Source organism: Miscanthus floridulus, chromosome 19 (genome assembly GCF_019320115.1).
Source record: "Miscanthus floridulus cultivar M001 chromosome 19, ASM1932011v1, whole genome shotgun sequence".
Taxonomy (NCBI): domain Eukaryota; kingdom Viridiplantae; phylum Streptophyta; class Magnoliopsida; order Poales; family Poaceae; genus Miscanthus; species Miscanthus floridulus.
The window spans coordinates 10,709,449-10,736,176 of NC_089598.1; positions in this window are offsets into that span (position 1 = coordinate 10,709,449).

The window sequence follows — 26,728 nt, forward strand, 5'->3', positions numbered from 1 at the left end:
TGTCGGTTGCGAGCTGCTTTCCTTTCTCAAATGGGCAATGGAGCTATGCCCTTTCTCCTTGGAATTTGCAAGCCGTACTACAATCAAGTCTCAGGCACTTGTCGATTTCATCGTCGAGTGGATAGACTTAAGCACACCTGCCTCTCAGGGGCCCGACGAGTATTGGAAGATGTACTTCGACGGCTCTCTCAACATCGACGACGTAGGAGCAGGAGTCCTCTTCATATCACCATCCAAGGAGCAGCTCTGATACGTCCTTAGGATTTATTTCCCGGCGTCTAATAACGCCGCCGAGTACGAAGCATGCCTGCATGGTCTGCGCATTATGGTCGAGCTCGGTGTCAAACGTCTCTATGTCTACGAAGACTCGGCTCTGGTCATCAACCAACTCAACAAGGACTGGGATACGACCAGCAAAAAGATGGACGCATACTGCAAAGTGATTAGAAAACTAGAAGGCAAGTTCTATGGCATCGAGTACACACATGTGGTCCGGGACAAAAATCAAGCAGTAGATGTGCTGTCAAAGTTAGGATCATCCTGAGCCAAAGTCCCACATGGCGTATTTGTTCAAGACCTGCTCACACCTTCCATCATAGAAGAAGATCCCACGGTCGACAAGCCTCCAGACCAGCTATTGGTGGCTATGGTTCCGGCGTCAAACACCACCAAACCACCTCCGACCACTAAGGAGCCTGACTGGAGAGTACCTTTCATCAAGTACCTGACAGATGGTAGCGGTTGCACCGATCGGATAGAAAACGAACGCCTGATGCGTCGCAGCAAGCAGTATCTGCTCGTCGATGGCAAATTGTGGTGCAAGAACGTGAAGGAGGAAATCTTGATGAAGTGTATAACCCAGGAGGATGGTGAACATCTCCTGGACCAAATCCACTCTGGCTCCTGCGGCAACCACACGGCCTCGAGAACGCTGGTTGGCAAGGCTTTCCGAGTAGGGTTCTATTGGCCATCAGCTGTAGCCAATGCAGAGAAGCTAGTCCACCATTGTGAAGGTTGTCAGTTCTTCGCCAAGAGAATCCATGTACCAGCACATGAGATTCAGATGATACCAGCCTCTTGGCCCTTTGCATGCTGGGGACTGGATATGATCGGGCCTTTCAAACCGGCCCCTAGGAAATTTACATGCGTCTTTGTGCTGATCGACAAATTTTCCAAGTGGATAGAGTACATGCCTCTGGTCCAGGCATCTTCAGAAAAGGCTATCACGTTCATCGACCAGGTCATCCACCGCTTCGACATACCCAACAGCAACATCACTGATCTGGGTACTCAGTTCATCGGGAACTCTTTTTGGGACTTCTGCGATGAAATGAGCATAGTAGTAAAATACGTCTTGGTGGCACACCCTAGAGCTAATGGACAGGTCGAGCGAGCAAATGGTATGATCTTGGACGCACTTAAGAAGAGGATGTACAGGGAAAATGACAAAGCTCCCAGAAGATGGCTCAAAGAATTACCAGCCGTGGTCTAGGGTCTCAGAACCCAGCCTAGTCGCAATACCGGCGTATCACCATACTTTATGGTTTATGGCGCTGAGCCAGTGCTCCCAGCAGATATAGCCTTTAGATTAGCATGGGTAGAGAACTTCGACGAAGACAAGGCCAATGAAGTACGGGAGCTAGAAGTGAATAGTGCAGAAGAGAAGCGGCTCGATTCTTGTGTACATATAGCCAAATACCTTGCTGTTTTGCGCAGGTACTACAACAAAAATGTCAAGGAGCGGTTCTTCGTGGTCGGGGACCTGGTCCTAAAGTGGAAGACAAATCAGGCTGGCATCCACAAACTCACAACCCTATGGGAAGGGCCTTTCATGATCAAGGAGGTTACACGACCAACGTCTTACAGGTTAGCTCACCTGGACGGTACAAACATACCCAATTCATGGCACATCGACAAGTTTAGGCGTTTCTATGCTTAACTACTAAGATATGTACTCCTCTTATACTTTCGATTTAATTCAATAAAGCTATTATGATTTCTCCGACCACTCTAATGTGTCACTTCGAAGTCTATTGTTATTCTAACTCAACTAGTTAAAACCGACACCATTCCTTCTCGGGTTTTCAGAGCAGGCCCTGTTTCCAGTTCCTCCCAACGCGTGCATGGGATCCGTTCTCTATGCTATGGGTGATCGACAGGTCCCCTCTGGTTTGACTTGTATGTGTCTACGCATGCACAGGCTATGCACCTCACACTCTGACCACAAGATAAACCAGGGTCATACAAACCTTTCAGGATGACGTGTCGATTAAACTGGTACAACTAAACAGAACACTAACATGTTCTCACTTAGTTACACCAACACGATATACAAGCTTAAATACGTTTTCTACAAAACAAACAAGCTTATGATGATATACAGTTACGTTATTACAAGCTTGCCTGAAAAGGTCCAAGTTTACAATAACACAACTACATCTTCTTCCACAGCTATAGCCTATACTATTGGCTGGTCGGGGCACGCGGCACCTACTGCTCGCTGGACCTGACATCATGCAAGGGTCTCGGGGACTCTAGCATTGATCAAGCCGAAGAAGATGGCCCCGCCGATGCCTGGCTGGTCGAGACCGCAGGCTTCGCCGGTTGGCTTATAAATGACGGCACCTCCAGCTGACTCATTGATGGCGTTCCCTATACAGGTGGTGTCGCGCCTCCACACAGGTTAATGTCGCTAATTATTTTCGCCGACAAGTCCAGCTGGGTCATCTGTAGCTCCTCAGCCTTGTCTGGATCTACCTCCTTCGGGTATCCAGCCTCCAGGCGCTTGAGATTGATCAAGGGGTAGTGAGCACGTACCATGCTTAGCACATGTGCGCCTGTGTACTCACCCGCCTCCTTCACGAACTCGTAGAACCATCCCCATGCCTTTCGGCATCTCTCGATCAATCCCAGCTACGGCGTCCTTGGCACGTCCTCTGTTAGCGCCGGATCGATGAGGTCAAGGACCGGCAAAATGCCCGATGCCACCTCCTAGCACCGGTTTTTCCAGGTGTCACGATCCTTGGTGATCTCTTGGCACTGTGCCTTCTAGCCGTCACGGTCTTTTATCACGGCCTCTAGATGCTTCTTCGCATTGATTTTTAAAACTGCAAACCGTACATGCTGTTAAGACGCTACATTATGCCAAACTACGGTAGGCAACAAAAATGAGCAAAGGGGTTTGGAAAACTTACTTTTCAGATCCTCTGTCATCTTGGTTGTGTGGTCTCAGAGTTGCGACTGGTCTTGCACCAGTTTTCTGTTGTCCTCTTTCAGGCGATCACACTCCATGACCGCACGACTGTTCTCCTCTCGGAGACGGACCACTTCAGCTTCTAAGCCTGCACTACAGTTGTTACTACCAACAATGCAACGGCACTTGTCAGTAGTTGGCATGATAAAATGGCTACTTACTTGTTCTTGCCCGCTCTTTATTACTGAGCTGGACGACCAGGTCCTGGTTCTAGGACTCTTGCACCGTCTTTTCACGGTTGGCGGCTTCAAGTCGGTGGCACAAGCGTCTTTTCACCTCAGCCGTCAGCTCCTTATTGCTTGCAGTGATCCCCTTGACCTGGTCGAAGCATTTCTTGCGGTACCTTGCGGTCTTCATCAAGTCCTGTGTACAGATTGCTAAGTAAGACAGCTACGACTAGACAGTGAGATCAGGGGGTGAAGCGAAGCCTACCTGCACTTTTGTCACCAGCCGTTTCACCGCCCGTTCAACTTTCTTGGTCTCTTTGACCTCTAAGATTTCCTTATGGACAACCCATTGGTCGTTCCGCCAACGCGACACATACACATGTTGTCGCTTGTCTTGCAGACGGCCTAGGACCTCCTCCACTTTGTCCTCTTTGGGCTCTTCTTCGGGTCTCGGTGCTGGTCTGGCGTTAGCAACTTCTGCGATCACTATGGCCTTCCCACGGGCTGTAGCATCAATAAACGTGCTCTATGCTCTCACCTCCGGCCGCTGCTCCTCGGTCTGTTCCATTACCCTTGATGCTGAGGTGTTGCCCTCAGTAGGTTTAGCGCTCGGAGCACTCGTGCTCGGCTCAGCTCTTCCCTCGACCCCCTGCTCGGGGACTGTTGTCTGACTGTTTGTTTGCTGAGGCCCCAATAGATCTTCTGCTATGGGTTCCTCGATGGCTGGCTGCTGGGCAGTCTACTCTAAAATTATTAGCGGAGCCACACCGCTTCCGGCTAGCTGGTCTGGACTTTCGGTGGACGCCGAGCTAGTACATCCGAGATAAGTTCAGAAGGCAATCATATTCAATGCAAATTGCTAGCTTACATAAAGGTTACAAATACTTACATGTTGGAAGCGCGGAATGATGTGGCAAAGGCGTGTCTCTACGGCCGTGCTTGCTCCACGTGCTGTGCGGGTGACTCCTGGTCTCCCTCTACATCCAGCACTGTCGCTGGGCCTTGGTCCTCGACCCCTCCGCTGCTTGTCCTTCGCACTGTAGTGGTCGGCGATGTAGGTCCCACCGGCACGGAGGAGCCACCTTGCTCCATCGACTCCAGTTGCCTCCTCCTCTTTCGAGGGACGAGTCAAAAGGTGTTTGCATCCTCTCCCTCCTCTGCGTCATCGTCCGACAAAGTAAAAATCACCTGACGACGCTTGCTGGCAGCCGGTCGCTTACCAGCAGCTTTGGCCGCTGCCTCCTCTCCAGTTCCAAGCACCGCCTAGTTGATGTCCTCAGTCCCGACGCTGGTCTGGGTGGTTGGGTCAGCTCCTTGCGGCCAATCTACTCCAGGGGGTGCCAACACAAACACTGTCGCCCTATCCCGACCATTAATCTAGCAAACAAATGGGAGTAAACACAATAAGTTTCTACCACAATATAAGACTATGGGTACAAGGCAAGATGAGTTACCTTTGGGGGAGGTCGAGCGAGCTTGAAAGCATGCTCGATGTCGCTCAATCTGACATAATTTGGATCAGCTAAGTTAAATAGCTCTCCAATTCTAGCTCTGACTTCATTTTTGTCAAGCGCCCCCTGCCTCGTCCTCGTCGGGTCCGCGCTACCTTGATACTCGTAGCCAGGATGCACCCTCCTCTAGCAGGGCTAGATCCATTGGCTGATGAAGCTCCCGACCACGCTCGGACCATCCAGTTTCTTCCACGGGATCATCCCAAATATTTCTGGAATCTGTTCCAGGTGCTCGGGCTTCTCTGACCAGCTTGTCCTCTTCTCTGGAATGTACCCCACGTCGCACAGTGTGATAGTGTTTGGCTCTTCACGGATGTAGAACCATTTCTTGTACCAGTCGTCAAGCGACGTGTTCCATGGGCAGTGCAGGTACTGGGCTTTCATCCCGTCACGGAGGTTGAGGTACACACCTCCAGCTATCTTCGAACCGCCGCTTCCTTTCTTACGCAGACAGAAGACATGGCGGAAAAACTCGAAATAGGGCTGGAAGCCGCCATATGCTTCGCAAAGATGTATGAAAGTAGCGATAAGGAGGATCGAGTTGGGATGCAGATTGCGAATCCCAATCTCGTAGTAAAGGCAGAGCCCTGGAAGAAAAGGATATACCGGAACCCCAAATCCCCACTTAAAGAAGTCTTCGAACACCACGATCTCACCTAGTTGTGGATCGGGGTACCCCTCGCCCTCCGGCGCATGCCATCCTGCGAGCTCCTTGTTGTGGAGTACCCCCATGGTGATGAGGTCTTCAATGGTCTGCTCGTTGCTTCTCGATTTCCACCACTCCTTCGCCATGACTCCTACTTTCTTCTGCGTGTCACTTTTCGCCATGAATCTGGCCTTGCTGATGAACGAGGAAACGGTGGAGGATTGATCGGTGGTGATTTCGGAGGTATTAGGGTTGGCAAGAGGAAGAAGAAGGCTGCGGCTGCGAATGGCAATGGGGTGCAGTAAAAAGTAACTTACCTATCATATACTGTATTTAACCGAGTTATGCCGTTTCGTCTGCCCGAGATTTTTGGGAGACGTGCGCACGCGTCGCAGACGGTTGTTTTCACAGCCTCGAGATCTATGCCAATATATGCGCCTCTTCGTTGCCAGTGTGAGAGAACCCACGCTGACGCACCTACTTACAGGTGCCACGCAACTGTTTGATTGAAAAGACAAGAAGGCAGTATGACGTGCTATACCCGTCTACTTTTTTGACCCGAAGTGTCAGATTGGACTTAACAGAGCAAGTAAATAAATAAATACACAAAATAATAGTACAAGTGGCATATGGTTTTTCGCCGCACTTCTCGTGCTCGGGGACTTTCTAGACCACCATCGTGCTCGGGGAATGTCCAGACCACCATCGTGCTCGGGGACTGTCCAGACCATCATCGTGCATGGGGACTGTCCAGAACACTATCGTGCTCGGGGACTGTTCCGACCACTCTCATGCTCGGGGACTGCCCCGACCACTCTCCGAACATTGCTCGGAGACCGCTCTCCTCGGCTACATGTGATTTGTACTCACATACAGTCAAGAGGCATTTATTTCGACCTTGCTACAAGGCTGATACCTCGCCTTCCAACAAGCTCGGGGACTACATCGGTACGATGCACCTGCCGGTGCATCTTGTATTGCTTGTACGACGATTGGATTCTCAACTTTAGTGGGAATTCTTTTTAGACCCTGGCACCACATGTCTACATCACCTACTACCAGGCTCGGGGACTAAGTGGACATACTTCATCTTGCGGTGAATGTGCTTATTTTATCGACCTCTACGCTCTGACTGTTTGCCAGAACTACTATTGTCCAAGGGTCACTTACATTTTTTTTCAGAAATACAAGTGGGCACACTTGATAAGGAAAGAAATCTTTTTCTTTTTTCTTTAGAGCACCATACATTCTTCAGACAACCAGAATCTTCGGCTATAATCGTGGTCTACTGCTCTCTGTTCTGACCAGAATACTGGAACATTCGATTGGTCAATGTTTTAACCAGTTGGAGATGACATAAAGACGAATCGCATTAGCCGAAGGAGATCGAACAGCGTGTCGCGGCATAATACATGGTGCTCGAGGACTAGTTGTGGGGGTATTAACCCCTATACCCTTACGGCTAGGCTTGGGCCGGCCCGGACCAGGGGGTCTGGCCCACTAGAAGACGACGCGCGGCCTGGCCTATCTGTTCGGGATCCCGCGCAAGGAATCAAGGCAGATTTGGAGATCAAGCAAGATCCTGGTCGGTTAGAATAGGAATCCTTATCCGGCCACCTATGGCAATTGTAACTGGTTAGGATTAGTTTCCAGATCTGTAACCCTGCCCCCCGGACTATATAAGGCGGGCAGGGGACCCCTCTAAAAAACATCTCTCATTGACATACAGCAATACAATCAGACGCAGGACGTAGGTATTACGCCTTACGGCGGCCGAACCTGGATAGAACCTCGTGTCTGTCTTACGTCACCATCTTTTTTTTAGCTTGCGCATCTGTGTGCCGACAATCTACTACCTTGGGCATACCCCTTGGTAGACTGCCGACCATATTTCGTCGACAGCCACACATCCCAAATGCCACCATAAGCATCAGCTTCCACTTCCATCCACGATTGAAATCGAGAAATTGTGTAGGTTTAGACGTATGATCAGTGCCAGTTCTTTTGAACAGGTTGAGATACGGATGCATATGTGATAGAGACAGCATTCATGTTGAGTTTTGGATGAGATATTGTATTTGTATAGGTTTAGAAGGCATCAGGAATTAACCTCATTCGTAAAGGGAGCCACCGCCACAGAAAAAATTACAAAAATGACACTAGAACGATGGTTACAGCGCCGTCCTGCGCACAACCCCGTCGTCCTACTCTTCTCTATTAATATATGCCGGGCAGAACTCCTGCTGGTCGTTTCAAACAAAAAAAAACGTCGTCCTACTGAGTTTCAAACAAAAAAAAACGTCGTCCTACTGCTGAGGATCCATGGTTGCTTCTGCCCCCACTAATGACAGGTGACTTCGCCGAACTGTTAAGGAGACTAATGCTGCTACTCTGCCGGCCACTCCAGACGCTGGCCCACGACGGGGTACACTTGGTCACTCGCCCAACAGCAACGTTGCCAGCCGAGAAGGGACCTAGCTGTCACATGCTTGTGCGTGTGTGAGCGGCCACCTCCGTGGTCCGTGCGGTGCGTATATGTGGATGAGCGAGAGCCTGAATGAGGCAGGCTTGTATGAACTGAATAGTTCTGAACCCTGAATCGATCTATCAAATCCTGCCCTATTCTGGCTACTGCCTCCAAATCTCTCTGTATTCTAACATCTGGTATCAGAGACAATACTCGGTTGAGGAATTCCAAATCCCATTGATCGATCTAGCAACGAGGCTGGTTGGTGATTCGGATTGAGCAGCAAGCACATCTGGTATCAGAGACAATACTCGGTTGTGGAATTCCAAATCCCATTGATCGATCTAGCAACGAGGCTGGTTGGTGATTCGGATTGAGCAGCAAGCACGTGTGAAATGCTTGGCATCTACCACTATCTTATCTCCAATTAGTTTTTGAGCTTCTTCCGTTTTCCTTCTCTTTACAAGAGCTGATTCTCGTTTAGGTGAGATGCATTAATGCTCGAGGCAGAGGCACAGGCCAATATAAGGCAGCGGGATGCAGAAACGGAAGGGCCACACGCCCACACATCCACAATGCTTGCCACCATAAGAATCAGCTCCCCCTTCCACGATTCTATTCAATCAATCGAGAAATTGTGTCATTTGAGACGATCTGTGCCAACTCTTTGAACAGATTGAGATACAGATACATATGTGATAGAGACTTGTTCATGTTGAGATTTGGGTGAGACATTATATTTTGTAGGTTTAGAAGGCGTCGGGAATTAACCTCATTCTCTGAATCAGCAAGACAGTATGTAAGGATGAAAACGGTTGGAAACGTTCGGAAAACCTCTCAACCGTTTTCTACTTTTACATTTGAAAACGAACTAATTCGAGCGGAATTATGTCGAACACGATCGGTATACGAAAAGTCAATACGGAATATTGACGCGTAGGACCAAGTGCATAACAATTAAAAAGAGAATAATAATTAACAAGTCCTATAACTTTCTTAAAAAATATCTCCATTCGACACCATGTAAAGAAGATATGATTTTTCTAAGGCAACAACCGCTTGTACGCAATTTAATATACCGCTGAAATTTTGTTTATTTTTTTGAACATCTTAAAGACCTCAAATGAAAAACTGAAAAGTACAAAGTTGTAGATCTCGTCGAGAGCTACAATTTTCATATAAAAATCATCTTCATCCGAGATCGTATGAAAAAGGTTCAATTTTTCTAAGGTTGGACTTCTAGTGGGCCAAATTTGGTTTAAACCGAATTTTGAATTCGGAATGTTCCGAATTAAAAGTAGAAAAGTAGAAAACGATCGGAAAAATGCCTAAACCGTTTTCGTTCCGATTTCAAATTTGGTGTTCCAAATTTCGAACCGAATTCGAATTTGTCCAAAAATACAAATTCGGTCGGATTAAACGTAGAAAACGATGTGGTTCGGTATGGGATATTTTCATACTGTTTTCATCCCTAACAGTATGGCTACAGCACCGTTCTGCACAACAGAGCGGCATCCTGCTGTTGAGGATCTGTGGTTGCTTCTGTCCATGCTAAGGCCAGGTGACTTCACCGAACGCATTCAAAGGAATGGCTAAGATCAGAATCAATGATGGGAAATCTTGCTTATTCTGGGATGACTTATGGGGGATGGACACTCTTGCTCACAAATATCTTGAGCTCCTGTCCTTTGCAAAAAAAAAAAAGCAGATCTCATTTCAAAAAGGCATTTCTCAGACCCCTCTTCATGGCCTCTTTCTTCTTCCCCTATCTCAGCAGGCACATGCCCAACTAACCAGCCTGCAAGGAGAGCTCAATGAAATAGTCCTTGACAGTACAGCTGACTCCTGGTCATACATTTGGAATTCAGGCCTATTTTCAGTAAGAAAGACATACAAGCACCTGAGTGGCCTCTGTCAATTGCATCCTACCTACATACATACAGCGCTCGAACTTCTTCGCTCCACAGGCATCGAGCCCCGTAGACTGGAAGATTATGTATGAGAAAATAAACCAAACATCAAGCGGAGATGCGTTACAATATTATATGGGAATAGGAAACATGAGGAAATTAGCCAAAACTCAATGAGAGTGTTGGCCAGAAGCCCTGCCTTCGGCCCAACCAATTGTGTAGGTGCTGCTTGCCTGCTGCCTTCCACCTGCCATCGCCAATGGCGAGTTCGCCAGTCAGATCTCGCACAATCGCACAGCGCTCCATCCTATTCTTTTCCGTGCAGCAAGGCAGTATATATCCTGTCCTCCGTGCGTGTGCGGTGCAGCTGTTCCCAAAAAATGATGCCGCAATGGAAACAGCGGCGAATGCAACCATCGGGAACTCCGTGACTCCAAGCGATGAGCAGCAGCACTGCAGGTGCAACGTCTGCAGGTGAGCGTGCATTACACTTGGTTATTCGAACAAGAGAGGATACACCTTTTAGGGCTTGTGAAATAATGATCACTTAATTTTAAGCGTTTTTTTATACTCATTATAAAAGTAGGCGCTCACAATACCTACACCCCACCCATACTTTATCTCTACGAGCACTTCTATGATATTAGGCCGGTAAATTTTGAGATTGCCAAATGGGCCTGGTATGCTGCTACCATTAAAAGAATTAATAGCACCACTAAATCATTGAATAAATCTAAAAAAACATCAGAGACTGGGACGACCTACAAGGAATCTAACCAATTGACCAACCCGCCTCAATGTGCATTTTAAGTTCATTAATTTAGTTCATGGAAAATCATAAAATTAAACACAATGACTAGCATGTTCGTACACCTAGAGAATAATCTGGACATGCATACATGGTTACCATGTCCTCCATGATAGAAACAGCAACTGGTGGTTACTCCCATCATCCCAAAACAACTTGATGATCTAGGATTTTTAAGATAGATTAGTGCTTAACAAAAATTACTCATGTACCACTATTTATTGAAGGTGAACCATACTAATTAAGAAATAAACAGCTCATTAAAAGGAATGCATGAAGGCGTGCGGACTGCAATATCAAGCTGATATGGCTAAATTTATCATTCTTTTTTGTGAATTTTTTTGAATCCTAAAGCAGTTTCCACTGCCATATTCCTATTTGAAGTGGCACCCACTACTGCTGAACATATTTTTGCGCAGGTGGGCAAATGCAAATTTTCGAGGCGGGCAAGGAGTCCGCCTCGAGAACAACGCCTGCATTTGTGCCACCTCTGAAAATAGAGTAAAATAACAAAAAAAAGGCAAAAGCCCACCAACGGAGCTCGGGCCGGGATCTGGGCCTCACGCCAACGTCGTCGATCAGCTCGCCATGCCGCCGTCGATCTGCACGCCTCGCCCTGGTGCCCCTGCATGCCGCTGCCATCGATCCGGATGCGCCGCCGCAGCAGCTCCTGCGCGGGCCCGGGGAACGCCACCACCTCAGCTCCAGCACGGGGTTAGGACGCGCCGCCGCGGCGCTCCTGCTGTCAGTGGCGGAGGGCTCCCATAGCGCAGCCAACTCAAAATCTTGAGAGATGGAAATGCGGAGCTGCAACTGCGCCATCCCTTACTTTCTGTATGTTATAGCCACTGCATGCAGGTTTCCTTCATGACGTTCAGTCTGCTTTCCAGATGTTTCCTACTCCCAGCCCATAGAGAAACTGTTCCTTGATCTCGTGTTTGTCTCTTGTTGTCCCCATGTCCAAGTGTTCTCCATTCGTCGTTCATATATATAGGTGAGAGAAGAGTTTACTTAAATGGAACGACGACCCTTAGCTTGCTTCTTCAAGTGAAGTCGGAGCACTATATAAGTATGCATATGTTTTGGGGGTGTGTGTGTGAGGTGGGGGATTGGTGGGGATGCTTAGTTGAGGTCGAAACCCATTACAAATTGTGTCAAATATAACTCTAAACTCGACCAAGTATGCAAGCCCAAGTCCTAGTCAGTTTCTGCAGGTAAAATCTTCCGGAAGCCATAACTCTCTCATCTAGAGACTTCAAATTGAATGTTATATGAATTATGATCATTCCGACAAGTGGAACGCAATGGTAAATCTATTCTGCATTTTGACAACTTGAAATTTTGGTTACCCACCGCCGGTTTTTCCAGAAAACCTGGAATCAGCTGCCCTCAAACAATTTGGTTGTCTCAGATAAGTTGCATGTCTGGTGCCTGGTTGAAATGCTGCACAAGGATGCACTAAGAGAGACACACTCCGCACCAATGATGGCCCTGTAGGACTCGCGACCTCTGGAGTCGTGAAGCAGCTGTGCGATTCCTGTGCCACCATAGCTGATTCCTGCACAAACATATCATGGAGACTGTCCACTGAGCACGCACTGCACTGCGGCCACATCCATAAAAAGAGAGCAAACATCCTTGGTGGTCCTGCTGCCCAACACAGCAGATGTTCCTTGTTGCTCCAGTCAAACCAACTGACCAGGATGTCATGTGACCATTTTTCACAACTATAGAAAATATTTTTGTAACACTATTTTCTTCGTCGGTTTTTTTTTAAAAAACATTGGTAATAATATCTCACCACCAGTTTTATTACAAACCGGAGGTGAAAATTATCTTCACCATCGATTTCGGTATTTAACACTGGTGCTTAACATAGATTGGTGGTGAAAAGGTTGAGAACTGATGGTGAAACCGCCCCAAAACCCAAAAAGTAATCACATGATTAATAGTCTATAGTACTCTTATCCAGACCTATCTCTCTTCTCAGCCTTATCCTCCCCTCTCTCCTGGCCTCTCAAGTCTCAACCTTTCCTCTTCCTCTCTCTCCCGAACTCTCACTACTACAGAACTAACGTTCACTACTGGCCCATCACTGCTGGTTGTTTAACTCGTAGTGATAGAGTACACTACCGACTTATGGCTTCAACCGGCACTGGTTGTTGATAGGCATGGTGCTATCACTGCTGGTTCAAGCCATGAATCGACAGTGATAATCTACCTATAACTGTCAGTCCGTGGCTTGAACAAGTAGTGATAGCTGTTTTGCACAAAACAATTCCTAACTTTTTTATATGTGATTGGATAAAGATAAACTTTATATCAAAATTGTAGAGTTTTATCTAAAACTTTGTAGTTGACAACTTTTTAATTTGAGATGCTTTACAAGTCCAAATATTCAATATAAGTTCTCGGATTAGATTTTACATGATTAAGAATGTCGAATCGAGACAAAGTCAACATCAAAGTTGTAGCACATGACGCGATCTACATATATCTTTGCAGTTAACAACTTTTTCATTTGAGATTGTTTTGAGTGCCAAATATACAATATATGATTTGAAAATGTGTAGTTAAAAGAATAGTGTTAGCTTTATAGTCAGTTGGTACATGCGTAACCCAGTTGGTATATGCGCATGAGGAAATGTGAATGCTGAGGTCGCGAGTTTGAATGCTGAAAAACACACATTTTCTTTCTCCAACAGTGATGCTCAATTCTCTGGTAGTGTCTCTCCCTAATGATGGACACCGTTTGCATGGGCTCCTCGGCCCTTGGCGAATGACCTGCTCTCCCTAGAGCAGTTATATCCTAGATTGGCGCACCCTCTACACATGGCGGCTGCCATTCAGGGTGCGGGCACCAGTGTGGGCTCGCTAGCCTCCGCACAATGACTACCCTATATTAAGTGGCAGGGTAGGCAAGGGCACGGGCACATGAAGTGGATCTATACGGTATTGTGTTTAAAAGAAAGTCAAAAACTTCTTGCCATCAACTTGGTGGAGTCCAATAATCGTTAGCCCATATATAAGCATCAGTTTCCAACCGATCTAATCCTCTCTTTCAATCATGGGTGCCAAGATGCATGCATAGTGCGTGATAGCCGATACTCATGTGGTGGCCGGACATCATGCTTGCATTGCATTTGATGAGAAATTTTGTAGGCTTGGAATGCATTGGGAATTAACCTCGCTCAAGTCATCTCATTGGGGCAGCAGCACATACTTCAGGACCTACTCCTTTAGGATTTCCCTGAGGTCATAAGCCAATAATGCAGCCTGACAATAGCAGTTGATCAGATTGAGTACAACGATTGCCAGGACTAGAGCTGTCTTTACAAATCAATTTGTAGAGGTGGCTAAATCTAGAACCACCATCTCTAAAAATGGATGTAGCACTGTTAAAATCATAACTTTCTCAAAGGAAATCGGATGAAGACAAAGTTTGTATCAAAATTGTATATCTCAAAGTGATCTACAACTTTGTACTTACAATTTTTTTCATTTAAATCCCACAAATTCTGTTTGAAGTTCTCACACTTTGAAATTCAATTTTTTCAGATTGATGCATAAATGACCAAAATCAAATTATAGATCTCAATTCATAGGAGCTGGATGCTCATTTAGGTGAGCTGCGTTGATGCTCATTTAGGTGAGCTGGTAGAGGCAGAGGTCGAGGCCAATATAAGGCAATGGGATGCAGAACTGGAAGAGCCACACATCCACAATGCCACCATAACTCCGTAATCAGCTTCCACTTCCATTCAGGCTTTTCAATGGATCGAGAAATTGTGTAGGTTCAGACTATCTGTGCCAATTCTTTGAATAGATTGAGATACAGAATTACGGATACATATGTGATGTAGACGCGTCCATATTGAGTTTTGGATGAGACATTGTGTAGGTTTAGAAGGTGTCGGGAATTATACTCATTCTCTGAGACAACCATCCAGGATGGCTACAGCGCTGTCCTGCACACAACAGCGTCGTCCTGCTGCAAGGATCCGTGGTTCCCATTGGAGATCAAGTGCGACGGTTACGTGGTGGCGCGAAGCTGGGATCAAGTGCGACGCCATTCCCACTGTGGAGATCTGCTGCTCCCTCTTGTCACTGGGCTGAGTGGCTGGCACGAAATGAGCGGGGGCAACTGTACCAGTGCAATAGGCACACTGTTGAGAAGCTGCACCCATGAGAATTGTTGCATCAGAACTACTAGTTCTGCTCCCCAGTATAGTATTTCAGTTGTAATCTGAAGCACTTTCTTTGCAATAGATGGCAAACTTCCAAGATCCAAGTGTGAACGTCAAATAGACAGCAGCGCTTTGGACTGGAGCAGCCAACTATTTTTTTTTCGAAAGGGCGGCAAAAGCTTTGCCGCGGATTTTATTAGACGATATAAAGAGTAGCCAGCTATTCACTACACCAGACACCAGAAGTTTTACACCAAAGGAATTCGACGTGGTTGAGCTCTTCCAGTTAGAGCCCTGGTTTTGAGTTTTGACTCCCCTGTTCTATATTCTTTCTTGTTTGGTGACTTTACTACCCTTTATTTCTCCTATTCAGTATAAGCATGTACATCCCAGAAAACAGAAACGACACAAGAAGAATGAGTAGTACTCCGTATATCGGAGTGATTCTTCGGCACAGCCTTTAGCTACGCACATTCTGGATGACTGAACAAACAAACCACACCGTTCGAAACACCACTCAGTTTTTTCAGGGAAAAAACCAAGAAAGAAAGAAAGAAACATCAGGGCAGCCAAACAGAAAAAGGAAGGGCAACGACAGCGACCAGATCAGACACTCACATGCATCCTGTCGTCATGATTCATGAGGCTCCAAACACCTTAAAAAGGCAAAAATATGGATAGTCCATGTTTGTTTCCAGTTCACAAATTTCATTTTCAGCTCAACTCCAATTCCAGATCGATAAATAAAACGAAAACAGGACAAGCAAGCAGTGGACAATTACGTGTGATAGAGTCGGAAATTTACTTAGTCGGTTTTCATTACCATCTTGACAAATATCGCAAGTTGGTTCCAGATGCCTCTCTAGTGTGCAGCCCGAAATAATTGAGAATGGCTCTACATATGACCTACACACCCGACCCACGTCCGCCTACTAAGAACTGCAATTGCTTGTACCTGTGAAGGCAAATTGACTACGGTGATTGGTGGATTTGAAGCCTTGTCGTACACAGGTCAAAATCACTTGAAGAAATGAAGCAATTTGACTGCAGAGGTTTTCACTCATCAGTTCCATGTCCCTTTCTCTAATTCAACTTAAGCTTGTATGACTAACCAACTAAACATGAATGACAATATCAGAGTGGCGATTAATTTTCAGCACTAACTGGTGTATACACAAGCAGAATGAACAAACAAATTCACTAGTAAGTGAAATCAAGCTCAGTTATCCCACCCAAGATCGGCAGCTTGGCACCCATCTGCTGACCGAACCATCACTCTCTGGCACTAGCCACACCTGTAACAACCACGTGGTTCCTGAACATATCTGCCACACTAGCAACAGCCTGCCTCGACTTTCAGCTTCAGTCCTTTCAGTTTCAGTATGAATATGCTCGTGCTTACTGAGTTACTGCACAGCCAGAATGAATATGCATGCTCACTCGGATTCACCACCCGCAGCATTCCATTGAATATATAAAATTCTCAATCGTGCTGAAACTGAAGCACTGGTCCCATTAGTGGTGTATACGTCGATGTATAAGTTCTTGCAGCCAGAATAGCAAGCAAACCACATTGCTAAATTGTATTTGGTGCAAATAATAACTGGATCGAGACCCATCAAATATGAAACCAACCCAAAGTACTCCCCTATATGTACTCTTTACAAATTCTGTTAGCCGAGCCATTTATTCTGAGCAGCAAGCACGTGCAAATCGCTTGGTATCTACCACTATCTTTCCAGTGTAACTTTCGAGCTTCTTCCGTTTTTCTTCTCTTTACTGGAGATAAATGCTCATTTAGGTGAGCTGCATTACAGCTCGAGGCAGAGGCTGATTTAAGGCAACAGGATGGAAGGGCCACACATCCCAAATGCCACCATAAGCATCAGCTTCCACTTCCATCCACGATTGAAATCGACAAATTGTGTAGGTTTAGACGTATGATCAGTGCCAGTTCTTTTGAACAGGTTGAGATACGGATGCATATGTGATAGAGACAGCATTCATGTTGAGTTTTGGATGAGATGTTGTATTTGTATAGGTTTAGAAGGCGTCAGGGATTAACCTCATTCGTAAAGGGAGCCACCGCCACAGAAAAAATTGCAAAAATGACACTCGAAGGATGGTTACAGCGCCGTCCTGCGCACAACCCCGTCGTCCTACTCTTCTATATTAATATATGCCGGGCAGAACTCTTGCTGGTCGTTTCAAACAAAGAAAAAATGTCGTCCTACTGCTGAGGATCCATGCATGGTTGCTTCTGCCCCACTAATGCCAGGTGACTTCGCCGAACTGTAATGCTGCTACTCTGCCGGCCACTCCAGACGCTGGCCCACGACGGGGTACACTTGGTCACTGCCCCAACAGCAACGTTGCCAGCCGAGAAGGGACCTAGCTGTCACAATCTTGTGCGTGTGTGAGCGGCCGTCCCCGTGCGGTGCGTATATGTGGATGAGCGAGAGCCTGAATGAGGCAGGCTTGTATGAACTGAATAGTTCTGAACCCTGAATCGATCTATCGAATCCTGCCCTATTCTGGCTACTGCCTCCAAATCTCTCTGTATACTAACATCTTGTATCAGAGACAATACTCGGTTGAGGAATTCCAAATCCCATTGATCGATCTAGCAACGAGGCTGGCTGGTGATTCGGATTGAGCAGCAAGCACGTGTGAAATGCTTGGCATCTACCAGTATCTTATCTCCAATTAATTTTTGAGCTTCTTCCGTTTTCCTTCTCTTTACAAGAGCTGATTCTCGTTTAGGTGAGATGCATTAATGCTCGAGGCAGAGGTACAGGCCAATATAAGGCAGCGGGATGCAGAAACGGAAGGGCCACACGCCCACACATCCACAATGCTTGCCACCATAAGAATCAGCTCCCCCTTCCACGAGGCTATTCAATCAATCGAGAAATTGTGTCCTTTTAGACGATCTGTGCCAACTCTTTGAACAGATTGAGATACAGATACATATGTGATAGAGACTTGTTCATGTTGAGATTTGGGTGAGACATTATATTTTGTAGGTTAAGAAGGCGTCGGGAATTAACCTCATTCTCTGAATCAGCAAGACAGTATGTAAGGATGAAAATGGTCGGAAAACCTCTCAACCGTTTTCTACTTTTACATTGGAAACGAAAACGAAAGCGGTAAAGCCGGATACAAAAACGAACACGAACTTACGGAATATCAAGAATTTCGAAAACAAACTAATTCGAGCGGAATTATGTCGAACACGGCCGATATACGAAAAATCAATACGGAATATTGACTTGTAGGACCAAGTGCATAACAATTAAAAAGTGAATAATAATTAACAAGTCCTATAACTTTTTTAAAAAGTATCTCCATTCGACACCATGTAAGGAAGATATGATTTTTCTAAGGCAACAAGCGCTTGTACGCAATTTAATATACCGCTGAAACTTTGTTTATTTTTTTGAACATCTTAAAGACCTCAAATGAAAAACTGAAAACTACAAAGTTGTAGATCTCGTCGGGAGCTACAATTTTCATATAAAAATCATCTTCATCCGAGATCGTATAAAAAAGGTACAATTTTTCTAAGGTTGGACTTCTAGTGGGCCAAATTTGGTATAAACCGAATTTCGAATTTGGAATATTCCAAATTAAAAGTAGAAAAGTAGAAAACGGTTGGAAAAATGCCTAAACCGTTTTCGTTCCGATTTCGAATTTGGTGTTCCGAATTTCGAACCGAATTCGAATTTGTCCAAAAATACAAATTCGGACGAATTAAACGTAGAAAACGATGTGGTTCGGTATGGGATATTTCCATACTGTTTTCATCCCTAACAGTATGGCTACAGCGCCGTCCTGCACACCAGAGCGGCATCCTGCTGTTGAGGATCTGTGGTTGCTTCTGTCCATGCTAAGGCCAGGTGACTTCACCGAACGCATTCAAAGGAATGGCTAAGATCAGAATCAATGATGGAAAATCTTGCTTATTCTGGGATGACTTATGGGGGATGGACACTCTTGCTCACAAATATCTTGAGCTCCTGTCCTTTGCAAAAAAAAAGGCAGATCTCATTTCAAAAAGGCATTTCTCAGACCCCTCTTCATGGCCTCTTTCATCTTCCTCTATCTCAGCAGGCACATGCCCAACTAACCAGTCTGCAAGGAGAGCTCAATGAAATAGTCCTTGACAGTACAGCTGACTCCTGGTCATACATTTGGAATTCAGGCCTATTTTCAGTAAGAAAGACATACAAGCACCTGAGTCGCCACTGTCAATTGCATCCTACCTACAAATGGACCTGGAGAAGCTCTTGTCAGAATAAGCACAAGGTGTTTTTTTGGCTATTATTAAAGGATAGAATCAGCACAAGGGAGCTATTAAAAAGAAAGAACATGACTCTACAAGACTGACTGTATTCTCTGCACTTCATCGACAGGGGAGAGCCTGATTCACCTTTTCATGCACTGCCCTTTGCAGTACAGTGCTGGTCATGGTTAAATCTACTGATAGATCAAAGCCTGAATCCCTTCCAAGCACTCCAAAGTTCTAGAGATCAGCTTCAGGTGCTTTTCTTCATGGACATCATCATTCTTATGTGCCGGTCAATCTGGAAAGTCAGGAATGACCTCATTTTTTATTAGACAAACCCGACACTGGAAGCCACAAAGGACAACTTAAGGGAATTTGGGCTTATGCTGCTGAGAGCAAAGCAAAGTTACTCTCCTCAAATTAATTGATGGATAGTAAATCTAGTATAGCCTGGTTTCTTTCTGCTGTTTGTAGCATCTTCTTCACTACCTTCTTTGTCTCTTAATTTCTCTCCCTCCCAACTTCCACCTTTCTTTGAATCATCCTGTACTGTACTGAAGTTTTTATTAATTTTAATAAACTACCTGTAGGGGCTCAAGCCCCTCCAGTTCCATAAAAAAAACAGCCAGAGGATTCGACGTGGTTGAGCTCTTAATTTCTATATTGTGTCCTGTTTGGTGACTTACTTCCCTTATTTCTCCTATCCAATTTAAACATGTACATCCTAGAAAACATAAACGACACAAGAACAATGAGTGTACCTGAGTGATTTGGCACTGGCTTTTTAGCTATATGCACATTATTCAGCATGACTAAACAAGCAAAACGCCACTCGATTTTTCAGTCAGGGCGGAAAAAAAGAGAGAGAAAGAAACATTGCCCTCGGCACCAGCCATACCACCTAACGCAGGGGCAGGGCCATTTTGTAGTTGAGGGGTTAAAATTAGATAAAGGCAAGAGATGAGGGGTCAAAATGGATTTAATCCTGAATCAAATAAATCCTATTGCCCATGTTAAATGCTAGGTGTATTAAAATCTTATTAATCTCATATTGGATTTTGACTAATAGTTGATGAACTAAAATAGGTGGTTTGTCTATGCACTTGTTATGAGGTTGAGAGAGGCGAATGGCGTGTCACGCACACGTGCTGAGCCAAGAGTGCGAGCACGATTACTTCGTCCATGTAATGTCGTGGTGTCTAGCATTCCCCAGTCTGATCAGACTCCTCCACTGGCGCATAAGAGAAGGTAAACACCTAAGCCTCGCACGTACGACATATGCATCACACCCATAGGAACAAGGAACCATTAAGTGTGATTGAGTTATTGTTAATTGACGTGGTTTTCACCCTTTTGATCTATATTCTTTCTAGTTTAGCGACTTCCCTTTTTGTTACCCGATGTAAGTACAGGCCTAATCAACGTAAAAAAGAATATCAGAGTGGCGATTTGGGCACTAGCTTTGTCTATGAACACTTGCACAGGCTATGCTACCTAAGTGTTCGATCTATCTCTATCCTCACAAAAAAAAACTATTCTATCTAGAAATTTATATTGAGCAGCCAGCACATGCGAACCACTATTGTGATTTCCATGCTTCTTTTATTTTCCTCCGCTTTACATGAGCTAACGCCTCTTCATATGCGCTGCATTAATGTCCCAAGACAAGGAGAGGCCAATATAAGGCGACAGAAAGCAGAAACAAAAGGGCCACCAGTCCACCACATCCACAATGCCACCATATAAGCTCAGGTTCCTTCCAAGCCTTTCACAGGTATAGATGTGTGGATACTTACGTGGTAGAGAACACACTTACGTTGAATTTGGGTGAGACGTTGCGTAGGCTTAGAAGGCATCAGGAATTTTCATTGTTTAATTCGGTTTTTGTTAGCATCTTGATCAATATCTCAAGGCCACTAGAGGGGCTAGCGTTGTGTGCACAGCCCGAAATAATTGAGAATGACTACGTATGACGTACATACCCGACCCATGTCCACATACTGAGAACTGCATGCAATTGTTTGGACCTGTGAGCGCAAACTAACTATGGTGATTGGTGGATTTGAGGCTATCATATGTAGGTCAAAGGCATTTGAAGATATGGGGCAATTTCACTAGAGAGGTTTTCACTCATCTGTTCCCTACCCCTTTCTCTTATTCAATTTAAGCTTGTATATCCAGCTAAACATAAATGACACAAGAAGGATTATATCACAGAGAGGCGAGCTCTACTCCCTCCGTCTCAAAATATAAGGCATGCACATATTTCAAAATTCAAACTTTATTAACTTTGACCAATAATTAATCTAATAATATAAAAAATTGTAGTACAATAGTGATAACATTATATATTTGTGTTTAGAAATACTTTCTAATGATACTTTTGTTGTTGCCAAGTTATATATAATAAGATAAATTAATGGTCAAAGTATGATTTTGAAGACTGTACCAAGTCAAATCACTCCTTTTATTTTAAGACGGGCCAGAGAGAATGGCTTATCTATGCACAAGCATAATGAACAAGCAAATTGGTTGCCAAAGATCGGTGGCTTCCATGCTCCATCCACCCTTTGAAACACCATGCTTCCAAGCTCCAATTTGTTGCCAAAGATTGGCAGCTTGGTACCCAATCTGCTTATCCATCCATCACTATCGGTACTAACCACACCTCTAACAACCACGTGCCTCAACTTTCAGCTTTAGTACTTTCAGTTTCAGTATTATGAAATTAATAGGAGAGGCCATAGTGAATTTGCTCTCTTGGAGACTCGACCGGATTCACCAACCACGCCATACCATTATTTGCATATTTGAATATATTCTCAATGTAACATTGCTGAATTGTATTTGCTGCAACTGACTGGATCACTGGATCGAGACACATCAAATATGAATCCTACCCAAAGTACCCTATCCCCATATGTACTCTTTACAAATTCAGTTAGCTGAGCGATTTATTGTGATCTGTGAGCAGCAAGCACATGCGAAACTCTTGGTATCTGCCACAGTCTAAACTCCAGTGTAATTTTTCAGCTTCTTCCGTTTTGTTTTTCTTTACATCACAGGAGCTGAATGCTCATTTAGGTGAGCTGCATTATTAATGCTCGAGGCAGAAGCAGAGGCCGATATAAGGCAGAGGGATGCAAAAACCGGAAGGGCCATACATCCACAACGCCATCATAAGCATCAGCTTCCACTTCCATCCAGGCTTTTCAATTGATCTGAGTGTAGGTTTAGACGATCCGTGCCAACTCTTTGAACAGATTGAGATACTGATACATATGTGATAGAGACATGTTTATGTTCAGTTTTGGACAAGACATTATATTGTGTAGGTTTAGAAGGCGTCAGGAATTAACCTCATTCTTGGTGATACTGGTAAAGAATGGCTACAGCTACGTTCTGAACAAGGATCCGCCATTACTTCTGCCCCCATTAAGTGCAGGTGACTTTGCCGAAGGCCTAGCAAGAGCCAAAGGAATTTGACGTGGTTAGCTCTTCCATTTAGCCCTGGTTTTGACTCCCTTGTTCTATACTCTTTCTTGTTTGGTGACTTGCTCCCCACATTTCTCCTATTCTATTTAAGCATGTACATCCCAGAAAACATAAACGACACAAGAAGAATGAGAATGTCGAAGTGGTTCGGCACTGCCTTTAGCTATGAACATTCAGGATGACTGAACAAACGAACCACACCATACGAAACACCACTCAGTTTTTCAGGGACAAAGGAAAGAAAGAAAGAAAGAAACATCATCCTCGGCACCAGCCACCAGCCACACATTAAACGCAGGGGCTGGTGGGCAGCCAAAGAGTAAAAGAAGGGCAACGACAGCGACCAATTTTCAGTTAACAGTTGAGCAACTTATATTTAGTAGCCAGGCAGCCAGCACATGCGAACCGGCTGCCACTGCTTGGTAATTAGTATCAGCCACTTGATAGGACTAAGTTTTTACGCTAGTGTAATTCCCATTCTTCTTTTATTTTCCTTCACTTTATAGAACCTTGTGCTTCTTCAGAATTTCATATGTGCTGCACTAATGCCCAAAGACATGCAGAGGATGATATAAGGCGATGGGATCGATAAACAAAAGGCCACCACATCCACGATGCCACCATATGAGCATCAGGTTCCTTTCAACCCTTTCGCATAACCACAGGTATAGATATGGATACTTACGTGATAGAGAACACACATACGTTTAACTTGGGTGAGACATTGTGTAGGGCTTAGAAGCCATCGGGAATTTAAGTTATTTGATTCGGTTTTTCTTAGCATCTGGACCATATCTCAAGGCCGCTAGAGAGACCTGTGTGATGTCTGCAGCTTGAATTAATTGAGAATAACTCAACGTATGACCTCAGAGCCGAGTCTGCATGGTCCTGAGAACTGCAATTGGTTGGACCTGTGGGGCAAAATGATGAAGGTGATTTGTGCATTTGAAGCCATCGTACATAGGTCAAACTCAGTATATGATATAATGGTCCTTTTTTTAGCGTGAGATATGTATATGTATGACTTACTACTCTTTTCCGAAAAAAGAATGAAACTAAGAATGCAATTCTAGTTCTATCCTTAGTCAAACTATCTAAAATTTGACTAAACTTAAAGAAAATAATATCAATATTTATGACATCAAATTTGTATGCTATAAAAATACATTCCATGACGAATCTAATTATAGTTATTTGATAATCATAAAAATATTGATACTTTTTATATGAAATTGGGCAAACTCAGATGGTTTGACTTTATTCTATATATGCTAGAATTATAACTCAGATAGTTTAGTTTGGTACTATACTTATCATATACTCTTATAAAGCTAAACCCACTAGAGATTTCTTTCAACATGCAAGCTATCCATATCAACAATCCACTAGAACTTGCAATTATAACCAATTAGCACATGTAATTATGATAGTTATCTCTTCATCCACTAACATGCATTTAACTATCTACATCGATGTGTCAAACCATTCACCAAAATTAATTTAAGATAGTTTCATTCATATAACTATAAATATAAATAGTCTTTTTTTTTTTTAAATTATCTGGAATCCTCGCAGCAACGTGCAGGGTATTCTCCTAGTATTGAAGATGGAGGTGGTATATATTTTGTAATCTCATTATAATGTGATAAAAGCCAAACAAGTAACTTCTTATGTAAAGCTTTTTCGGCATGTACAATGGCAAATTTGAGGTGCGTTACAACTTCAAAAAAAAAAACCATGTATCCAAACATAATATTGTAAGCTCCCTTTGTCATGAAATATATAGATTGTAAGTTATCCTAAATCAAACCATCCTAAGTTTGACCAAGTTTATGCAAAAGAACAATAATATTCATGGCATCAAAATTAGTGTTATTATTAGATATGTACTGAAATTTATAGTTTCATAATTTACCACTTTGACGTGGTACATGTTGATTTAAGACAAACTTAGATCCTTTATTTTTTTTATGGAGTACATGACAAAGTTAAAAGAATTTACAGGACCCTATCATAATAGGTGTGGAGTTAGTACAATAAAATATTGAATTACAAACTCACTGGAATTAAATTCGCTGCATCATAATGTGATTGAGAATTTTGGATTTTAATATTAATATTTCTGGAATACTTTTAATCAAGCACATGCATGAAGAAGTGGCCATCAAGGTAACCAACTAATCTCACAGACATTAAAGTCTCTCAATTTCTAGAATATATTTTTTGTAGCACATATGTTGCATAGACCAAACAGAGAAAATAAAGTAGGGTCGGCTGGCCTGAGATCTTAAAGGATTTTTTCTTTTCCTTATTATTTAAAACATTAAAGTTATCTATCTACAGTATTATAAAAAACAAGGGCTTTGATTTCTTTGAAATCTTATCTTTTAAGAGTTACTTGGAGTACCGTAGCAAATCTCCATATAATACTCTTAGAACAGAGTAGCAAGAGCAAACCGCATGTTGAACTGTATTTGGTGCAAATAACTGGATTGAAACACATCAAATGCCAATGCAAAACTTCAGTTAGGCGAATGATGTATTGTGATTTTTATTGTGATTTGTGAGCAGCAAGTACGTGCGAAAACGATTTGTATATGTCACTATCTTAACAGTGTAATTTTTGAGCTTCTTCCGTTTTCCTTCTCTTTATAGGAGCTGAATGCTCATTTAGGTGAGCTGCATTTATGCTCAAGGCAGAGTCAAAGGCCGATATAAGGCAACGGGGAGCAGAAACAAAGGGCCACACATCCACAATGCTTGCCACCATAAGCATAAGCTTTCACTTCCACTCAGGCTTCTCAATAGATTAATAAATCGTGTAGGTTCAGACGATTTGTGCCAATTCTTTTGAATAGTTTGATATACGGATACACATGTGATAGAAACACATTCATGTTGAGTTTTCGATGAGACATTGTGTAGGTTTAGAAGGCGTCGGGAATTAACATCATCGTTCGTCATGACGGCAATATAGAATGGCTACAGCTGCGTCCTTCACACTGCGCATCACTTTCCTATAGGCTACAGCTGAGGGAGGATCCACGGTTGCTTCTGCCCACGTGACGTGACTTCACCGAAAACATACGAGAGCCAAAGGAATTCGACATGGTTGGGCTCTTCCATGTATCCCCGGTTGACTCCCCTATTGTGTATTCTTTGTCTGATCCCGCCGCTTGATCAACCGGTATGGTCCGAGTCCGAGCACTAGGTGTGTGACCACCACAAGCGTCAACAGTTAGCACCTTGAGCAATTTATCAAGGCATGTACTGTGTGCAGCCCGAAATAATAGAGCATGACTCTACGCATGACCAACTCACCTGAGCTGCGTCCACCTAATGAGAACTCCAATTGCTTGGACCCGGAGGGCAAACTGACTACGGTGATTGGTGGATTTGAAGCCGCCGTACACAGGTCAAAGGCGCTTGAAGATATGAAGCGATTTGATTTGCGAGGTTTTCACTCATCCACTCCATGTCCCTTTTTCTTATTAAATTTAAGCTTGTATATCCAACTAAACATAAATGATGCAAAACGAATATCAGAGTGGCAATCGACTTTAGCACTAGCTTATGCCTTATCTATGCAGTGAACAAACAAATTCACTAGTAAGTGAAACCAAACTTGGTTCAGCAACCTTAGAAAACACCATGCTTCCAAGCTCGAAGTGGTGGGTAAAGATGGGCAGTTTTGTACCCATCTGCTGACCCATCCATCACTCTCGGTACCAGCCACACCAGTATGAGCACGTGCTTACTGCACAATCTGCCACACTTGCAACAGCCTGCCTCAACTTTCGGCTTCAATTCTTTCAGTTTCAGTGTGTAACTAATAGGAGAGTTTCAATATGAAAGTACTTTCAGCTTCAGTAGTTTCAGTTTGAGTTTCAGTATGATTGTGCACATATCTAAACCACATTGCTGATGAATTGTATTTCGAGCAAATGACTGGATGACATGATCAAGACGCATCAAATACGAATCCTACCCAAAGTA